Source organism: Pan troglodytes, chromosome 10 (assembly GCF_028858775.2).
Source record: "Pan troglodytes isolate AG18354 chromosome 10, NHGRI_mPanTro3-v2.0_pri, whole genome shotgun sequence".
NCBI lineage: Eukaryota > Metazoa > Chordata > Mammalia > Primates > Hominidae > Pan > Pan troglodytes.
Genome location: NC_072408.2, coordinates 99,384,066 through 99,403,468, shown reverse-complemented (window position 1 = coordinate 99,403,468; position 19,403 = coordinate 99,384,066). Strand labels below are relative to the sequence as shown.

At 38.1% G+C, this 19,403-nt stretch overlaps 1 long non-coding RNA gene across 1 annotated transcript; it reads right to left on the bottom strand.

Annotated features, from left to right (window-relative positions):
- Positions 1–480: 480 nt before the first annotated feature.
- LOC134807500 (uncharacterized) lies at positions 481–18,146 on the bottom strand. Its single transcript, XR_010148116.1, has 2 exons — positions 17,661–18,146; positions 481–1,337 (listed from the first exon to the last, which is right to left on the bottom strand). It is a non-coding gene; the product is annotated as an uncharacterized LOC134807500 (long non-coding RNA).
- Between the last annotated feature and the right edge of the window lie 1,257 nt (positions 18,147–19,403).

The following is a 19,403-nucleotide window of genomic DNA, read 5'->3' as shown; positions in this document are numbered from 1 at the left end:
GGGTGAATGGGAGCAGTCTTTATAAAGCAGGGCTTCTCCACTGGGGATCTTCCTCCCATGACCATAGAACAGTCTTAACTTTTAACGAGCATGGCCAGAGATGTTAAAAAGTCCTGCAACACATAGGGCAGTTCAGCTTCACAAAGCTGCACCAACTCCCCTGTTGAGAAACACTGCAAAGCGCCCAGGGTCAAAAAGTAAGTGAGCCAAATGCAGTCAGGAAGTCCAAAGGGCAAGGGGGTGATGGGAAGAAGACAAAGCCAAAGAACAGGGAAGCCAGGCAGCTCTGGGACTCTGGCCAAGCAATCAGGCTGGAGGAAGGGGTTCGAGTGTGGCTGGTGTGCCTACAGCGTGCTGTTCTCAGCATCCACTCTGTGGCGCAGAGCGAGTCTGAGTCTGGGCACTTTAAAAGTTTAGGACAACACGGAGAATCAAAGTGGATGTCATGGGACCGAGGAAAAGAAACTCAGTGGCATTAGATTCACTGTTCTTTTTTTTAATTCTAATTCCAACAAACAGATATTGAGCACTGTCATTTTCAGCTGCTGTAGTAAGCCCTAAGAAAACCAAATATCACACAGTTTGGACTCCAGTCAATGTTCAGAAGTAGGTGTAGTAACGATTGGCCATGTGATATTTCTGGCTGCCGAGAATTTGAACCCTGTCTCATGGAGAAACTCTTTACCTTGTAAGTCTTTTTGGGCAAGAGGCCATCTCCTGGTAGAAGCTGATAGTGCTAGATATCCACATTTCCATTTTCCCTTGCAGGTAGGCCTGGGCACATGCCCTGGATTTTTAATTGGGAGGGAGGTAGTACAGCGCAGATGGGGAAGAGAAAAAGCTGTTTCTTAGCAGCAGCACAGCTGGCTCCTGAGGACAGTCAAGGCAGCTGAGGAGGTGGCGGTGGTGTTGGTGGTGCCAGGGCAGCATCTGTTCTGCAGGGGTGACCCCACTCGGCGCTATTTGGGGCCTTGTTTTTGGCCACACAGATCTAGCTTCCTGGAGACTCTGGGAATCACCCAACATCCTTTGAATAAATTCCTCTCTGATAAATCAGCCACAGATAGTCCCTTTTGTGGGCAGATACAAGCAAGCATCTTCTACGTTCCAATTTCTGGGAAAACGAAGATAAATCTGACTATGGTTTTGTGTTCCCATGGTCAGGAAGACCAACAAGTACCCGGGTCAGCCTCAGGGCCTGCTGCCACGTGGGTATAACTGAGAACTGTGGATGCTCTCCATTGGGAGCAATAGATGATTATCTGTATTGTGCTCAATTTGAGGGGGAGGCTAAGGGCTGGGGAAGCTGGTGTGAGGTCTCTGGGATCATGAAGACACTGAAAAAGAAAAAAGAAAATGATGAAAGGCGGGACTCATGGACATTTTGTTACAAAGTGGTCCGGATTTGTGCCACAGGATGAACCTGGTACCAACCTGATCTTAGAATGTAAATGCTGGAAACAGCCACTATGTGGTAGGTTAGTGACTATAGTTGGCTGGTTTCCCTGCCAGACTTCCAGAGAAGCACTATGGATGAGGTCAGACTTCTCCTTGCTTTTCGGTGGAAGGAGAGGACAAAGGGTTGTATATAATGGGTAAATTTCTGGCCCAGTTTATCTGTGATCCTAAATGTCTCAAAGATGGTCTCATTTGTTCCATAATAAGTTTGAAATCTTATATGATTTACAGTACACCACCCAGCCTGTGGTGGTTTGTACTATTCTGTGTGGACTAAATAGAATTTTATTTGGGGGAAGTGGTGGTGGGCAATGAGTTCAATGCTCAAATCCCCCTTGGTTATGCAGGTATCATTCATTGAGCACCTCTTCCGTGTGCCAGGCTCTGTTCCACACAGTCTCTTCCATCTTGAAAAAAATCCTCCCAGCAAGTTTTATGAGCCTAGTTTTACCTGCAAGGCCTAATGATTTGGCCAAGACTACAGAGCTGAGGTGACAAAAAACATGAGCCCAGGTGAGCCTGGCTCCAATGCCGTGACTCACACCTAGTGCCTCCTTCCCAGACATCCTACGTCGGAGAATCACATGGTTTTCCTCAGGGATAATATGCCCATTGTTCTATCTTAGTTTGTAACTCTCTCGGCAGGTTGTGGGGCCTAAGATAAATATCCCATGTTATTAGGGGATTGATTTAGATCACTTACACACTCAGGAAAGATATCGGTGGTGAATAAATCTTTCTGACTTAAAATAAAATTCTATGATTAAAACACTGGATTGTAAGACCTCTTCCAGGCCTGATTTCCTGAATACAGAGTAGAGTCCAGATATTCATGTCTAGTTATTAGTTGGGAGAATGCTCTTCTGAGGTCAAAAGCATGGAAATGGGACTGTTATTTCAGATCTGTCAAACTCTCACCACTGGGACCAGATGGGATGTGGGCAAGTCAATGTGAGTAGACTATTAATATTAAAGGTAATGATAATAATAATAATTAGCATTTATTGAACAACTACTAGATGTTAGTACTGTAAAAGTATTTAGGTATGTCCTCAGCACAAATCTGAGGTCCATTTTTTTTAGATGAGGAGACAAATTCTGGGAGGGTCAGCAACTTACTCCGACAGTAAGTAGGCTGTTTAAGATTCAAAACCAGACCTTCCCACCTCCAATGCCCAAATCTAAGGGTTCCTGTGATATTAACCACAGATGAATAGCTCCAGCTATGCCTGTGAAGAGCTACTTTAAAGTTATTAACCATTCATTTAGCAATTATTTACCAATACCTCCTTTATTATAGGCAATGTGCTGCTGAACAACAGAGACATGGCCTCTGACCTCATGGTGGAGGAGAAAAAAATTCAAATTATACAAATAAACATATAATTACAAACTGTGCTATGTGCTATGATGAAAAGATGCAGAAAAGTGGGAGATCATATCACAAGGGGGCCTAACCTAATCTAGCAGATCAGAAAAGACTTCCTGGAGGCAGTGGCAATTGAGTCAATATCAGAGGGATGAGGGTAGTTAACTAGGAGGAAGGCAGGGGGAACGAGAGAAGAAAATTACTGGAAGAATGATGAGCATGTACAAAGGCCCTGAGGCAGAAGGAAAGAACTTTGGGTCTGTGGTAGTTGGACACTGCTGGCCCATGGGATAAGTTTAGTTTGTAAATATTTTTCTGTTTTGGCTCACAGACTCTTTTGTGAAGATTTGAGTCCCAAAGAGTAAATATTCTGATTTCAAGCTCCTCTTGAATCATCAAATGATGTGGCAACCCTGGGCCCTGTGGGCTTCATGGCTGCAATGACAAGTGCTAAGTATCTGGCCAGTTTTTTTGGTTGTTTGTTTTGGTTTTGAGACGGAGTCTCATTCTGTTGCCAGGCTGGAGTACAGTGGCGTGATCTCGGCTCACTGCAACCTCTGCCTCTCGGGTTCAAGCGATTCTCCTGCCTCAGCCTCTTGAGTAGCTGAGACTACAGGCATATGCCACCATGCCCAGCTAATTTTTTGTATTTTTAGTAGAGATGAGGTTTCACCGTGTTAGCCAGGATAGTCTTGATCTCCTGACCTCAAGTGATCCGCCCACCTCAGCCTCCCAAATTGCTGGGATTACAGACATGAGCTACCGCATCTGGCGGTATCTGGCCAGTTTAAGTGAGGCACACACTCTCCATTTCATCAGTCTTCCTACTCCTAATTTTCTCCCTAACATCAAAGCGAGGCTTCAGTTATCGTTTATCATCATATTTGCACTGTTGCTTTTCTTATAGTGGATAATTGTTTCTTGATATTGTTGTCTCCACCAAAAATTAAAGATAGACCAAGAGGATCATGTGCTTTTCCTCAAACTCAGTGTGTGCCATTCATGTACTTTATGGCTTGGTGACTGTGGACATTTAAATTTCCCCTGCTCTTACTTTGGAGGAAACAGAATAAAGGCCCGTAGGGTGTCTCACTATGTAACTGTCTAAAATCTGTTGACTGTTTTCTCTGCTACCAACGCTTACTGAGAATGGGAAGTGAACTCCACCCCCTGGGTAGGCAGGGAGAGCTGAATATCTAATTGATTTTTAGTCAAAGATATAAAAAAATCCTAGCTCTACTCTTCTAAAATGTAAGACTGCACTTGTTTTTAATTGCTACTCAATATATTAAGAATTTATACTATATTAAGCAAAACAGATCTCCAGATCCCCTGCCCTGGAGAACATATGCTACTCATTTTTTTCTTTGTTGGAGAAATTAATCTTGCCATCTCCAAACCCTTGTTTCTTACATATTAGCAAGACATTAAAAATTAATTCTGAATGTTTCCTAAACACTTATAAACACGTCACATAAGTGCAGGTATCTCTGGTATCATGAAGAGCCCTGGTCTGTGACCTAAGAAACAGTTTGCAGTTAGTTTTGCACAGTTAATATGTTACCCAAAGATAGAGTGTAAGTCATGCCACATATCCAGAGCACTAGAGGAACTCACTGGGGGAATTTGTGAATTATTTTGTAAAGTAAAGAACTTGAAGGTAATATGCAAAGTCGCTCAATATATTCTTTTTGTAAGAACGGAGTATTCTATTAGGAATTAATACAGTGCCTTTGCACTATATATGTGCTATGATGCCTAAAATATCAGTTTCCTTATATGTAACCAAAATTACTGATGGAGTTCTATTGATGTTTGCCTTATGCATCCTGGTCTACAGTTTTTCCCTTGCTTGCTTTTCTTCTTTCTGCCATGTGTCACTAAGCCCTGCTACACATCAAATCTTCAGCTTAAACTCAACCAGCAGAGGGTGCTGTTTGAGCACTTTAAATGGACTCCTCATCTTTTTCTTTTCCAAAGAGAACAATATGGGAATAATAGGCTGGGATGATATTCAATAGGCAAGATGCTGGCAAGAGAGTATGCATCAGTGATCAGGTTTCAGTATCGTTTTGCAGAAAAATCCCTTTGTTCTCTGCTGCACAAAAGGACATTCTTTGCAAAATGCACATCCAGTTTCTGGTGATAAATGCATGTGTTTAAAGGTAAGATGAAGGGGGTGCTGGTGGTAGAGTGGAATCGGCTTCTAAATTTACTAAGTACTTGTATCCCTTTTAGGCTTGGTGTTCTGAATCAAGATATCAGCCCCACGTGTTCTCAGCTTGCTGGTAAATGATCATGAATAATTCCTGTAGTAGCAAATGACATAATAAAATAATCAGGCATTCCCTGCCCTTTGTAGATCAATGAGCACAGATGTCTCCAAATGGAAGGCGATACTGGAGAACACTTTACATCTTGTTGGGTTTGAACATCAGAGAATTAATGGCTGTTTATCAAAATAAAGTGAGCATCTCCCTGTTCTGAAATCATGTTCAGCATTAAATATATTGTAGAAGAATACTTTGTCGCTTAAGTTTTACATAAATTTAATCAACTGTGTCTAATAGTGGATTGCACATGTCTTAGTAACATTTGTATACTTGAGTTTTTATATTAACCATTTAAAAATTTTATCAAAAAGAGAAAATTCCATATGATAACAACAATAACAAAAGACAAAAGCACTCCAGCTGAAGAGTAATCATTCCTGTCCCACTCCTCTTATCCTCAATGTCTCTCCACACATGTAACTTTTAATTTTTATAGCATTTTTTGGTTAGTAACCTCTCTATCTCTGAATAATATGCTTACATTGATAACTCTTGAGTTATTAGTTTTATATATGATATTTGTTTTCCTACACTGACAGATGAGAATGTAACTTAAGTCACTCAATATCTCCCGTTAGTCATATTTCTATTTTAGACCTTTATTGGTTATGTAAGGAAAACATTTGTTCCTTTAACAGTAAGCAATTTATTGTGAGTCCTCATCTTTTCAGTCCTTTTCTTCCACTTCCATCTCCCAATAAAAAGGCATTCTTCCTTTTTCTTGAGCATCTAGTATTGCTGATGTGAAATTTAATGCCAGCTTGATCCTCATTCTTTGGCAGATAATCTGCTTTTCCTTTCTGCTTTTTTCTTGAAGTCATGGTCCTAGATGGAAGTCTTCTTACAGCCACTGGCGAGCTCTTCTGATCTGAAATCTTGTGTTTCAGCTATACAAACTCTCCTGTATCATTCACATTAACAATTTGCTTCCCTCCGTTTTTGCTGTTCCTACATGATGTTGAGATTAGTAAAATTTGCCTTTTGCTCTCTAATTGTAATTCCATCATCTTTGTCTGTAACTTTGTAAATCAATAAATAGTGTTTACATGGGGACTCAAAACAGTATTGTTTATCACAGTGTCAAGAAGTGTGCTGTTATATTTCCTGTCTTGTACAGCTTTTAATTTTTCTGAAGTTGCTAACTGGCTTTTTAAAAGTACTATTTGCCTTTATTACGTGCCCAACTTTTTTGTCCATTGCATCAGAGATTTGGTTAAAATTTTTCCAGGAACTTCCTTCTTCCGAAGCTACTTCAGGGAAGAGTGCTTCATCCTGTTACTCTTGTCTGTACTTGTTGTCTAGGCCTCCTATACAACTGTCTCTTCTTTGTTGGGCTGCTTTCCTCATTTGTGGAACTCCAGCCTTTTACTGAAAGACACACTCAACACAATTCCTAAGAAACTGTATGTGAGATGCAGCTTTTCTGATTCTTTGAATGTGTGAAAATCAGTACATGCAAATGTGATCTATGTTCACACCTGTACAGTAATTTAATTAGGTATAGAGAATATAGCTTAAAAATATGTTTTCCTCAGAATTTTAAAGGCATTATTCCTTTTTCCTGAGCATTTAGTATTGCTAATGTGAAATTTAATGCCAGCTTGATTCTCATTCTTTTACAGATGATATGATCTGCTTTTCCTTTCTGCTTTTTCCTTTGAGCCGTGATCACGTGGTAGAAGTCATTTTACAGCCACTGGTGGGCTCTTCCCATCTGAAATCTTAAGGCTTTCAATTGAACAGAATCTCTTGTATCATTCAAATTAGCAATTTGCTTTCCTCCAGTTTTGTTACTTATTTTTCATAATTCCTATTAATTATCTGTTAGTCTTCCTGGTTTGATCTTTAACAGTAAAATAGTAACCAACATTATCTATTTTGTAAAAAATATTTTAAGTTCTAGGATACACGGGCAGAACGTGCAGGTTTGTTACATAGGTATACACATGCCATGGTGGTTGGCTGCACCCACCAACGTGTCCTCTACATTAGGTATTTCTCCTAATGCTATCCCTCCCCCAGACCCCCACCCCCCGACAGGCTCTGGTGTGTGATGTTCCCCACCCTATGTCCATGTGTTCTCATTGTTCACCTCCCACTTATGAATGAGAACATGTGGTATTTGGTTTTCTGTTCCCATGTTAGTTTGCTGAGAATGATGGTTTCCAGCTTCATCCATGTCCCTGTAGAGGACAAGAACTCATCGTTTTTTATGGCTGCATAGTATTCCATGGTGCATATGTGAAACATTTTCTTTATCCAGTCTATCATTGATGGGCATTTGGGTTGGTTCCAAGTCTTTGCTATTGTGAATAGTGCCTCAATAAACATATGTGTGCATGTGTCTTAATAGTAGAATAATTTATAATCCTTTGGATATATACCCAGTAATTGGATTGCTGGGTCAAATGGTATTTCTAATTCTAGATCCTTGAGGAATCGCCACACTGTCTTCCACAATGGTTGAACTAATTTACACTCCCACCAACAGTGTAAAAGCGTTCCTATTTCTCCTCATCCTCTCTAGCATCTGTTGTTTCCTGACTTTTTAATGATCACCATTCTAACAGTTGTGAGATGGTATTTCATTGTGGTTTTGATTTGCATTTATCCAATGACCAGTGATAATGAGCTTTTTTTCATATATTTGTTGGCCACCTTAATATCCTTTTGAGAAGTGTCTGTTTACATCCTTCACCCACTTTTTGATTTTTTTTTTTTTGAAATTTAAGTTCTTTGTAGATTCTGGATATTAGCCCTTTGTCCGATGGAAAGATTGCAAAAATTTTCTCCCATTCTGTAGGTTGCTTGTTCACTCTGATGATAGTTTCTTTTGCTGTGCAGAAGCTCTTTAATTAGATCCCATTTGTCAATTTTGGCTTTTGTTGCCATTGCTTTTCATTCAGGACATAGGCATGGGCAAAGACTTCATGACTGGTTTGATTTTTTGTCTATTTTTATTTCATCTTCTGGGAGACTTTTCTGAATTTTTAAAATGTATTTCTCTTTTTTATGTTGGCAATCATATTTTTAAAATCAAACCTTTTAAATCTCAGTTTGTTCATTTTTCATAGTATCCAGTTCTTGTCTAACGAAAGCACTGTATTCTTGAATCTTTCTAAGGGTGTTGGAATTTCTGCAAAAATGTCTGTTTTTTAAAATAATATGGCTTTCTATTTTGTAATCAGCTTTTCTTGTTTATTTTGATTAGAGTGTCTCACATTCAGAAGTTTTTCCAAGTGTATGGGAATATTTGGTTTTCTGTTGATATTTTAGGGCAAAGCAAATGCCATGACTGGGGTTGTAACTTATATTGTGGTGAAATCAGCTGTTTCATAAGTAGAATTTTGATGGATTTCCTCTGCATTTTAGCCTTTATGTCTCACTCCCACTCCTGTGGTATTTCAGTTTTCAGATTTCTGAGCATCTCAATGGTTCTTCCAGGCAACCTATATCCATTGCTGTCACTAACCCTCCACCCTCTTTATTTTGCTCTAAGCTAACCCCTTTGGATGCTTTTCACCTGTTAGCATGTTTTCACTTTTCATCTGGGGTTGTTTGTTGAAAAAAAAAATTGTTGAAATCTTTTATCAGTTTATGTCCATTTCTTTTTCTTATTTTAGCTTATGAATTTGTACCTATTTGTATTCCTTTACTAACATTTTAATAGGCTTTTGGATGGAAGAGAATATAAATACATTTGCATAATCTGCCATCTTTATCTAGAAGTCCCTGTTAATTTTTAAATATACATTTGTCTGACCTGAAATCTGTAGACACATATTTAGTATTTATTTATAGTCTACATCATTTGTAAACACGTGTTTTAGTGCATATGTGTAAGGTGCCTTTTGGCATGTACCATTTCTCTGACAATTTTCTCAATATTTTAAGGTATAAACAGGTCAAACTTTTAAAAAAATCCTTTCCAGGTTGTAACTTACCTCAATTATATTTTTTCTAAAAACAATTCTGTAAAATAGGTATTGCCACCATCTCATTTTACAGATGAGAAACGGAGATTCCAAGAGAGTTGAATGATAAGCTTAAGATAATAAAGCTGATAAATGTTGACCTGGTTAGATCCAAACTTAGGTTCAGCGGTACATGTGCAGATTTGTTACCTAGGTAAATTGCATACGTCATGGGGGTTTGGTGTGTAGATTGTTTCATCACCCAGGTAATAAGCGTGGTACCTAATAGGTAGTTTTCAGTCCTCATCCTCTTCCCACCTTCCACCCTCAAGTAGCCCCAGTGTCCATTGTTCCCTTCTTTGTGTCCATGTGTAGTCGATGTTTAGCTCCCACTTATAAGGGAGAATATATGGTATTTAGTTTTCTGTTCCTGTGTTAGTTCACAGAATAAGACTCCAACCATGTTGCTGCAAAGGACATGATCTTGTTCTTTTTTATGGCTGCATAGTATTCCATGGTATACTACGTATATACATGGTATATGTACCATATTCTCTTTATCCAGTCTACCACTAATGGGCATCTAGGTTGATTCCATGTCTTTGCTGTTGTGAATAGTGCTGCGATAAACATTTGTGCATGTGTCTTTATGGTAGAACGATTTATATTCCTTTGGGTATGTACCCAATAATGGGATTGCTGAGTTGCATGGTAGTTCTGTTTTAAGTTCTTTGAGAAATCACTAAACTGCTTTCTACAGTGGCTGAACTAATTCACATTCCCACCAGCACTGTATACATGTTCCCTTTTCTCTGCAGCCTTACCAGCATCTGTTATTTTTTGACTTTTTAATAATAGCCATTCTGACTGGTGTGAGACAATATCTCATTGTGGTTTTAATTTGAATTTATCTAATGATCAGTGATGTTGAATATTTTTTCATATGCTTGTTGGCCACATGTACGTCTTCTTTTGAAAAGTGTCTGTTTACCTTCTTTGCCCACCTTTTAATGGGGTTGTTTGTTTTTTGCTTGTAAATTTGTTTATCTCTCATGCTACGCTATGTCTCTTAGACAACATTTGATAAAACCAAATAAATACAACAGCATAAATAAATAAGTTAATCTGTTTAAAGAATTAATTTCTACTTTCACAGGGCATCATGTGCATTGCTTTAGTTTTCAGCTTGGTTGTACTTTTTAATAATATTTAAAACTGGTCCTGAATATTTGATAAGGATATGGCAGTCCTAACTTCTCTCATCAAACTCTATGGATAACTTATGCTGATAAAATAAATCATGTTTCATAAAAGAAAAGCTGTTGTTTCAAAAGTAATGGAGGCAGGGCCAAGGTACAATCAGACAATTTTAATTGTCTTCAACTATTATATATCTTACTATATTTTAGGTCAGATAATTTGGCTCATAATATTCAAAACTGTATTAATTATGGGATTTTACAACAAGGTTATGTAGTGTATGTTTGCCAGTTGGGAAAGAAAGATAATTATGCTTGAATGTAGGTCACATTTAAGAAACCCTCTTAGGCCTATGGGAACCATGTTTCCTTAAAAATCAAGAGTTAATGATATTAAAGAGAATGGTGCCACCTCTCATCCTGTGACCCAGTTCTTTTGGTCAGAGATGATTTTTACTTTTTTTGGTGGGTGTGCATAATTTCCTGTAGGGCAGCTTGGATCAGTTGTTGTAGCTACTGAATTGGATCATGTTGGTTATAAGAAACTGGTGGATGAAGCATTACTAATGTGGATATTTACAGGCACATTTCTAGGGCTGATGTCATAAGCAGTTAGTTCTCTTAACTCCCCCCAAAGTTGGATGCAAATATTGATTTTTAGCTGGGCAGATCTTTGTCTACTATGCAGTTGTTTTATTCTTTGTCCATGAAAAATTGTTGATACGTTCAAGCTCACAGTGTTCTGTTTTGTTTTCCTGAGCCTTTTTTTGTTTTGTTTTTTGTTTAAGCATTACCAAATGTTAAGTCTAAAGAATTTAGATTTAAAACAAGAGTGAACTAGGAGTTCATATAAGGATCTGATATTCATATAAGGATCTAACATAATTTTGTAGCATCTGAGAACTCTGTTGTAACTACTTAACCATTTGAATTGAGCTCTTAAAAAACGCTCTGCTCACAAATTTCCCAACCTCTGTTCCACCTCACTCCATCCCACTGCTCACCACCAGTAGAAAAAAGGCTGCAATGGAAAAACAGACTGTTTAAAATTCATTGCATGATACAAAAAGAAACATAAGGTTTTCTAATGCTGTAGCTCTATGTCCTGAAATTGGGGATAATTTTACAAGATATGTAGCAAAATAGATCTCAGCTCCCAATATTCAGAACAAAGCTTTGATTTTGTCACTGCAATTTAAGTGGTTCAACTTATGTTGGGGTTGAGGCAAATTGCTTTTTAAAATACAGAGAGATAGTGAGATATAAAATTTTAATTTATAATTTTAATTGGGCTGGGATTTTTTTGTCTGAAATGTGTGCATTTTCAGTTATTATTTTCATCTTTGCCTTATCTTATTACTAATGAAATACTATAGTTAACTAGTGAGCTGATGATACATTCTGAGGATGAAATTTGTAGCCTATATTTCTCTTTGTCTCTTTTCCAGATTTAAAGAATTAAGATACTTGAATAAGCTGCTGTAAGGAACCACCAATACTAGAAGACATACTGTGCTTTAAGATGATTGGGCATTGTGTAGTGCAGACACCAATCCTTGGAAGGACATACAACACACTAAGGATATTTGGGGCCATGGAAAAATCTAGCTCCTGAAGTAACTGATGAGGGTCCCCCTTTTCCCAGCAAATACTCGGCCTGCAGGACTAATGCTTAACTAGCCATGTAGTTTAATATATATTTCCCTATTCCCCTCCTTCCCTTGACTTTTGTCAAACTAGCTTTCTTGGACTAGTTTGATTATATGCCTCTTAAAGGGAAGGAAGCCTTGTATCTTTCTCTCCATTGGCATCTCTATGAAATTCGCATGCTGGTTACTGAAGACAGCAAAGGCTCACAGCAAGCTATAGATGCCCTGGATGAATGTCTTTGCTGAGTCTTACAAATTTAGACCAAAAAAAGAATACTGGAATCTAGAATTAATAATATATATAAAATATATATATTTTAATAAATATATTTTAATTAAAAATATATTTTAATAATATATAGTTTAATAACATATGTATTTTAATAAAATACATATATATATATTTTTAGTCCTATACAGGTCCATTTAGCTGTTAATTTCCACTTCAGAATTCTCTTGTGATGATGTCTGAGTGGGGTATGAGTTCCTCCAGGCTTTGAGGTTTATATGAGTAAGAACTCTAAGATCAACATTTACCAACAGGTGAGCTGTAGGATGGTAATCCAGCTGCTGCTTGTGTTTTGGGTGTAGTACATTTAGCTAATCCTATTGACTATAATTCTAACTGGGTGGCTCTTGCTAGAACTTTGGGGAAAAGATGTAATCTTCAGGCCAAGGGTGCACGGAGTACTCCAGCTATTCTTGAAATGACCCAGATCTCAAAGCAAGAAGTTGATTTATTTTTTAAAACAAGATTTATAAGTTGCCCAAACTGTTCTCTACTCAAAGGTTATGGTTGGAACCCAACCAAGATAGTAGAGACACTGCCTTCATCAAGCCAGACATTGCTCAAGTTTATAATGCAAGATAAAGAAGAAGTAATACATGTCCTGTTTTAAAGACATGTCTAATTGCTAGGAGAGCACTCAGGTAGCAACACAATAGATCTGCCCCAGTGGTCTAAGCAAAGGCATTCTCAAATGTTGAGAAGAGTAAGACTTAGAATAGGGAAAGGATTGTGTTTGGCTCGGTCATCTGTAAGTCTTTTTTAAGACCTAGGATGACTTTTAGGGTGTGTACATGACAGGATAAATGCAAGTGTTTCTGAGACTTGAAGACTCTGTAAATAAGGGGATTTAGGGTAGATCTAAGAGAGTTGGAGGTACCGGAAATGTTGGGAATTGGATAACGAATATCACAGAATGAAAGTCTAATTCTGGTGAAGTTAAGTTAAGAATTCTACCTTTTCCTGTTTGAATAACATGCACTGGCTTTAAATGATAATTGTGGAACATCTTAGAGAAAACCTCAGACTCCTGAGCAAGGTGTCTGTTTTAACCAACATAGCAATTTATTTCTGTGGAGAGATGAGAAAATTTTGAATGATTCTTGATTTTTAGAGCACTGCATTTGGTAACCCTATTATAAAATTTTGGATATATATTGCACCCCATAAAATAGCTACAACAGTTTAGATTTTTTAAATGGCCAGAGCCATTATGTGCTGCAGCACTTGGATTTGGTCCATAATGCTTCGCAATCCAACAGCAATCTCTAAAGCCCAGAGCCCTGGGACTGTTTCCAACAAAACAGTAGGTCAGCACTGAAAGAGAAAGAAGTGGTTGCCTACATTGCCACAAATGGAAATGAGAGAAGAGACGTGCTTATCAGGGTAAATAAACTTGGTCTTATTATTAGAAAAGAGGTGGCAAGTGGGTGGAGGGAAAATAGGCACAGCACTGACATTTACTAAGCACCTACTCATTGTCTCACACATTATTAGACGCCTTAATTCATTACTTCATTTAGTCCTGGCAAAATTCTAAAGATTTGATTATTGTCATTATTACAGATAAAGAAACTGAAGAGAGAGTATATTAGGCCATTCTTGCATTTCTATAAAGAAATATCTGAGACTGGGTAATTTATAAAGAAAAGATATTCAACCGGCTCACGGCTCTACAGGAAGCATGGTGCAGGCATCTGCTTGGCTTCTGGGGAGGCCTCAGGAAGCTTATAATGATGGTGGAAGGTGAAGGGGAACAGGTAAGTGACATGGCCAGAGCAGGAGCAAGAGAGAGAGAGTCGGGGTGAGAGGCACCACACACTTTTAAATGACTAGATCTCCTGTGAACTTAGAGCGTGAGCTCACTTAACACCAAAGAGATGGCCCAACCCATTCATGAGGGACCGGCCTCCATGATCCAAACACCTCCCACCAGGCCCTACCCCCAGCATTGGAGATTACAATTCAACATGAGATCTGGGCAGGAACAAATATTCAAATTATACCAGAGAGGTTAAGAAAATTGACCAAGGTCACACAGCAAGCATGTGGTGAATATGTTTTGTTAACCCGGGTAACTGACTCTAGAATTTATGCTCGTTTTAATCTGTCACAGTTGAGTTTTACTTTGATGACTTGTTATTAGTGACTGCTGTAAATCTATAACTGTTTAGGTCATCTCTACTGTACAGTGGTCATGGGTGATTGAACCACTAATTAATCATATGTCTTTGGGTTTATTCACTCATTAAACAATGACTTGAGCCCCAATTATGTGACAGCTACTGAGTAAGGTAATTGCACTGCAGCAGGGAATAAGAGAGATGCAATTCCTGTCTTTATGAGCTTGCATTATGGAAACAGTAAGCAAGTAAAGAGATTAACATGTGGAAGTCTGTGAAGGGATTACTTCAGTGAGTACAACCTTAATGCAGTCCAATATTCCAGATCACTATAGGAATGAGATGTACTGGTAAACTGAATAGTCTGGTTATTTATGTAGACTTTATCAAGAAATGGATCTGGACTCACTTCATGGCAAATCTCCAGGTGACAATGCCCATATTGTTTCACCTACAGATTAGTTTCCATAAAACAGTGCCCCTCATTCTTCTGTGTATATGCCACTCAAACTGTTACTCCTTTAATTTTTTTCTAGTTTTTTCCTTTGGAAGACTTTGCTAGGTTTCACTGTTACTAAAAGGGAAGTAGCAGACTACTTCAATAGGGTTATGCCATCTCTATTTTGGAGTGAGGGTGCTTTTAAAAAATGGGACTGGGTTTTTCTTCTTTTAAAGGTCACACAGTTCTGATTTAGAATGCTCTCAAAGACATATAGATAAATTTAAAACATGAAATTTGAACATGAGTGCTATAATAACATTTATTTAAAAAAAATCTATCAAACTTGGCTAAACAAAATGTGGTACCTATACACAATGGAATACTATGCAGCCATAAAAACAAGATCATGTACTTTTCAGGAACCTGGGTGGAGCTGGAGGCCATTATACTTAGCAAAGCAACTCAGGGACAGAAAACCAAATGCCACATGTTCTCACTTACAAGTGGGAGCTAAATGATGAGAACACACAGATACATAGAGGGGAACAACACACACTGAGGCCTTTCAGAGAACAGAGGGTGGGAGGAGGAAGAGGGTCAGGAAAAGTTACTAATGGGTACGAGGCTTAATATTTGGGTGATGTAATAATCTGTATAACAAACCTCCATGACGCAATTCTACCTATATAACAAACTTGCACATGTACCCCGAACTTAAAATAAAAGTTTAAAAAACTATCAAATGATACTGTATATATTTTAAAGGTACATAGATACACAGAAAAAGATCTAGGAGTATGCATACCTGATCCTGGGGAGGAACCTGGAATTGCAGCTGGTGGCCAAATGGGATTTTATCTAATTTACACTATTATTGTATTTTACAGGGAGAATGTATTCATATATTATTTTTATAATAAAAAATAATGTGAGAAGAAGTAAGATGAATGGAGACCAGCTAGGAGTCTATTGTAGTATTCCAGGAGAGAGATGGTCCTGACCTGAAATAAGCATGGAGGCAGTATAGCCTAGAGACTGGGAACAAAAGGCTGATTCCAGACTGCTTGGGCTTGAATTTCTGCTCTTACTCTCACCATCTGTGTGCCAACTGGAAACATTACTTAACCTCTTTTTGTCATGGCCATTTCATCTGTAAATGGCTATGAGCAGAATATCACCTACCTAATAGGATTGTTGTGATAATTAAGTGATTTAGGACATGAGAGGTGCTTAGAACAATGCTTGGTACATAGTAAGGCCTCTATAAATATTAGCTACTATTTTAGGAGGCATAAACAGCACTGGGTGGGGGGAAATGGGAAGAGTGATGAATAACTGAAGATGGTAATACAGTGGACACCAAATTGATGCTGAATATCTTGAGAGGCCTTGCGAGTCATCAGTCATCATACTTTTGACCATCTCTATGCCCTGAAGTCCCAGGGTATAGAACATTATGATGACTGTACTAATTCTATGACAGATACTGGATGTTGCCTTTCTAGTCGTGAATTCCAATCTGGAATGAGATGGTCACATCCTTAGCCTCTCTGTATAGTTCTTTAATGAGTACGTTGGTAACCATGCTACTTATCTTTAGTGCCTAGATTTCTTTTGTAATTAGTAAGGTGACTGTACACATTTCAGCAGATATAAAATGCCTCCTGTCCTCTTTGCTTTACTTAACTCTATTGCATTTTCAGTCACTGCTAAGTCTGCTTGTCTGAATGATGTTACAGAAAACAAGAGGAGTCAAAGGAAAAACTTATTACCTCTCAGGGTCTGTTTGTGTGAAAACTCAAAGATAAATATGACTCTGGGTGAGGTGGGGAAAGGCCCTAGCACACTGCCTCCTTCTCTGAATTATTTTAAGGATCCACTGAGAGAAAGTGTGCTTTGAGGAAATGTCCAGCACTGCACACATCAGTATTTAGTCTACTGGCTTTCTTTCTATTTGTCCTTTAAAAAATTCCATGTGAAAACACTGGAGAAAAAATTCTAGATGGCTGCTTTCTGAATAAACAGCTTTCACCAAGTTAATATTTCTCTTAGTTTTGTCTACTTATCTTATCTTTGAATCTACTGACTATTGAGTAATTGTTGAAACCTTGGCATTTTATTCACTTCAATTTTGAGAACACTGGTAAGACAATAGCTGAACCTTTGGAAAAAGGACAAATATTTTTAAAAAGGAAAAATATTTAACTTAGATGTTCATCTCCCTTCTCTGTGAATTGTCTCACTATGCATTTTTTCCCATTATGGCCCTAAATGAAGTTTTTGTGACATCGTCTTTTCAGGAAACTCTTTGGGTTTAACTGGAGGCTTTAATTTGGTTTCAGTTAACCTTAGTTTGGGTCCTAACCTAGACCAATGTGGAGCCTCTTAGATAAATAGTCAGTAATCTACAAATGATAACCAGAATTCCATAATTCTGCCCTTTCCCTATGCTGGCCCATATTCCAGATGATCATGCCTTCCTGCTTTCTACCACAGGAAAAAGAGTCCTTTTGATACTATTCATATTCTTTTCATTTTTTATAAACAAGGAATATGACTTTACATATTTCTGGTTTTTTTTAATCTGGATTTTTCTCATTCAGATATCAGGTAATACCTTAATATGTTATAATACATTTGAAATGAAAAGTTACTGATATTTTGTGAAATTCTAAACCATGCTTTTTGAAAACATTTGTTGAGATAGAATTGGCACACAATAAACCACACATATTTCAAGTGTACAATTTAAAAGCTACTTTTGAGTAATAAACCCAATTCATTTTCTTCAGCAACTCTTATTTAGGTACCAGTGTATCTTTCTTCTTGTCTTCAAAGCTAAGCTTCTTAAGGGCATTGTCTTAATTTGCTTTGTTTAATTACTCACCTTCCAGTAAAGTCCGTTCTTAATCTCTCTCAGCCAGGCTTCTGTTCTCATTACTTAGCTGAAATTGCTGTGGCAAGGCTCACCTGCCAAATCCTGTGGACATGTTTCTGGTCTTCCCTTACTTGGATTCTTTGTGACACTGGCCGCCATTGACCATTCTCTCTCATCTTGAAAATTTCAACTTTCTTGGCCTCCTCAGTGGCACACTCACCTGGTCCTCCTCCGACCACTGACAAGCTTCCTTCCTGCCTGCATCTTCTATCTGACCCTTCTTCACTCATCTGCCCTTCTTCGCTCATCTCCTCAAGCTTTCTTCCTACTTTCCCCAAGTGAGAGCATTTTCTTAACTTGTTACTCATAGTGAGCACATGTTGATGAGTTACAAATGAATGATTTTAGCTTAGACCTCTTTGCCGACATTCAGAAGTATGTACATGAACTGCTTACTGGACACTTCTACTCGCATATCCTATAGACGTAAAATTCAGTATCTTAAAAACTCACTTTGTTATCATCCCCCACCCCACCCCCGCAAAACCTTCTCTTCATTCTCTATTTCCTGGCTTAAGACACATGCCTTCCCTGTGGGAAGCTTACAGTGTTGTCTGGGGAAACAAAATACCAATGCATAAAATAATCACAAACAGGCTTGTGTTGTTTAGGTCTGTTTGGTGTCATGAAGCAGCCAAGGGTTCAATGGTGCTACATAAATGTCCAAGAACAGAACTTTAGAGAATAAAGTCCTGTGATGGAGCAGAGCTGACAGGCGCAGAGTGTTCAGAAAGGCAAGAACATCAAAGTTAGAAAGGAGTTGTCAAAAAAACCTTCACAGAGCCGATGCCACTTCATTTCTTCATCTACTCAACTTCTGTTTGTTGGGGCTTTCCACATGCCAGGAACTCTAGGTTCTGGAGAACCATCAGTGGATGAAAGGCATGGCTCTTGCTCCCACGAGCTTATATTCTACCAGGAAGAATCGGACAGAGAATATGGAAAACATTCATAGAAATATACATTTAGATAGAGATAAATACTATGGAGAAAAGAATAGAATGTAATGAACTAAAAAGTGGTAAGAGGCTGGGAAGACTCTTGTAGACATCATGGTGAGGGAAAACTCTCAGAAAAGTGACATTTGAGCTGTTTGTTGAAGAAATAAATGAATCTTCCTCTCTTCTGCAGCTCTGGAGAGAAAAGGTTTAACAACCAGATTAAACCATTCAAAGGATTCCACAGAACAGGTGGTGTACTGAGTTTATTAGAACCTCCACAAGGCATAAGAAACAAATCTTTCTGTTTCACTTTCTTTCTTCAACATTTGCAATAAGACGCAGACTCAAAGAACTTTTCTTTCTGACCCAAATACTGTGGGTATGCCTACAACACAGAGAAAATAAAAAATACTCTGAGTGAAGAGACCCTTCTCTGTAGTTTCTAAAGTCAAAAATCCTTATCAATGAAAAATAATTGATGGTATCCTCAAATCCTATGGCTTTTTCAACATATGAGGGAAAAATATAACAGAATTGTCTTGTGGGTGGCATCCTGAAAGTTTATTCAGGGAACTGAATTCAGCATGTTGGGAATGCAACTATAACTAAGACAAATTTCATAAAGGTCTTATCTTCTAGTTGGAGGAAATAGATAATAAATTAGTAAACAGGAAAATAAAAAAGGTTTATGAGAGTGATAATTACTATTTATAAAATAAAGGGGGCAGGGTAAGGGGATAGAAAATAGAGA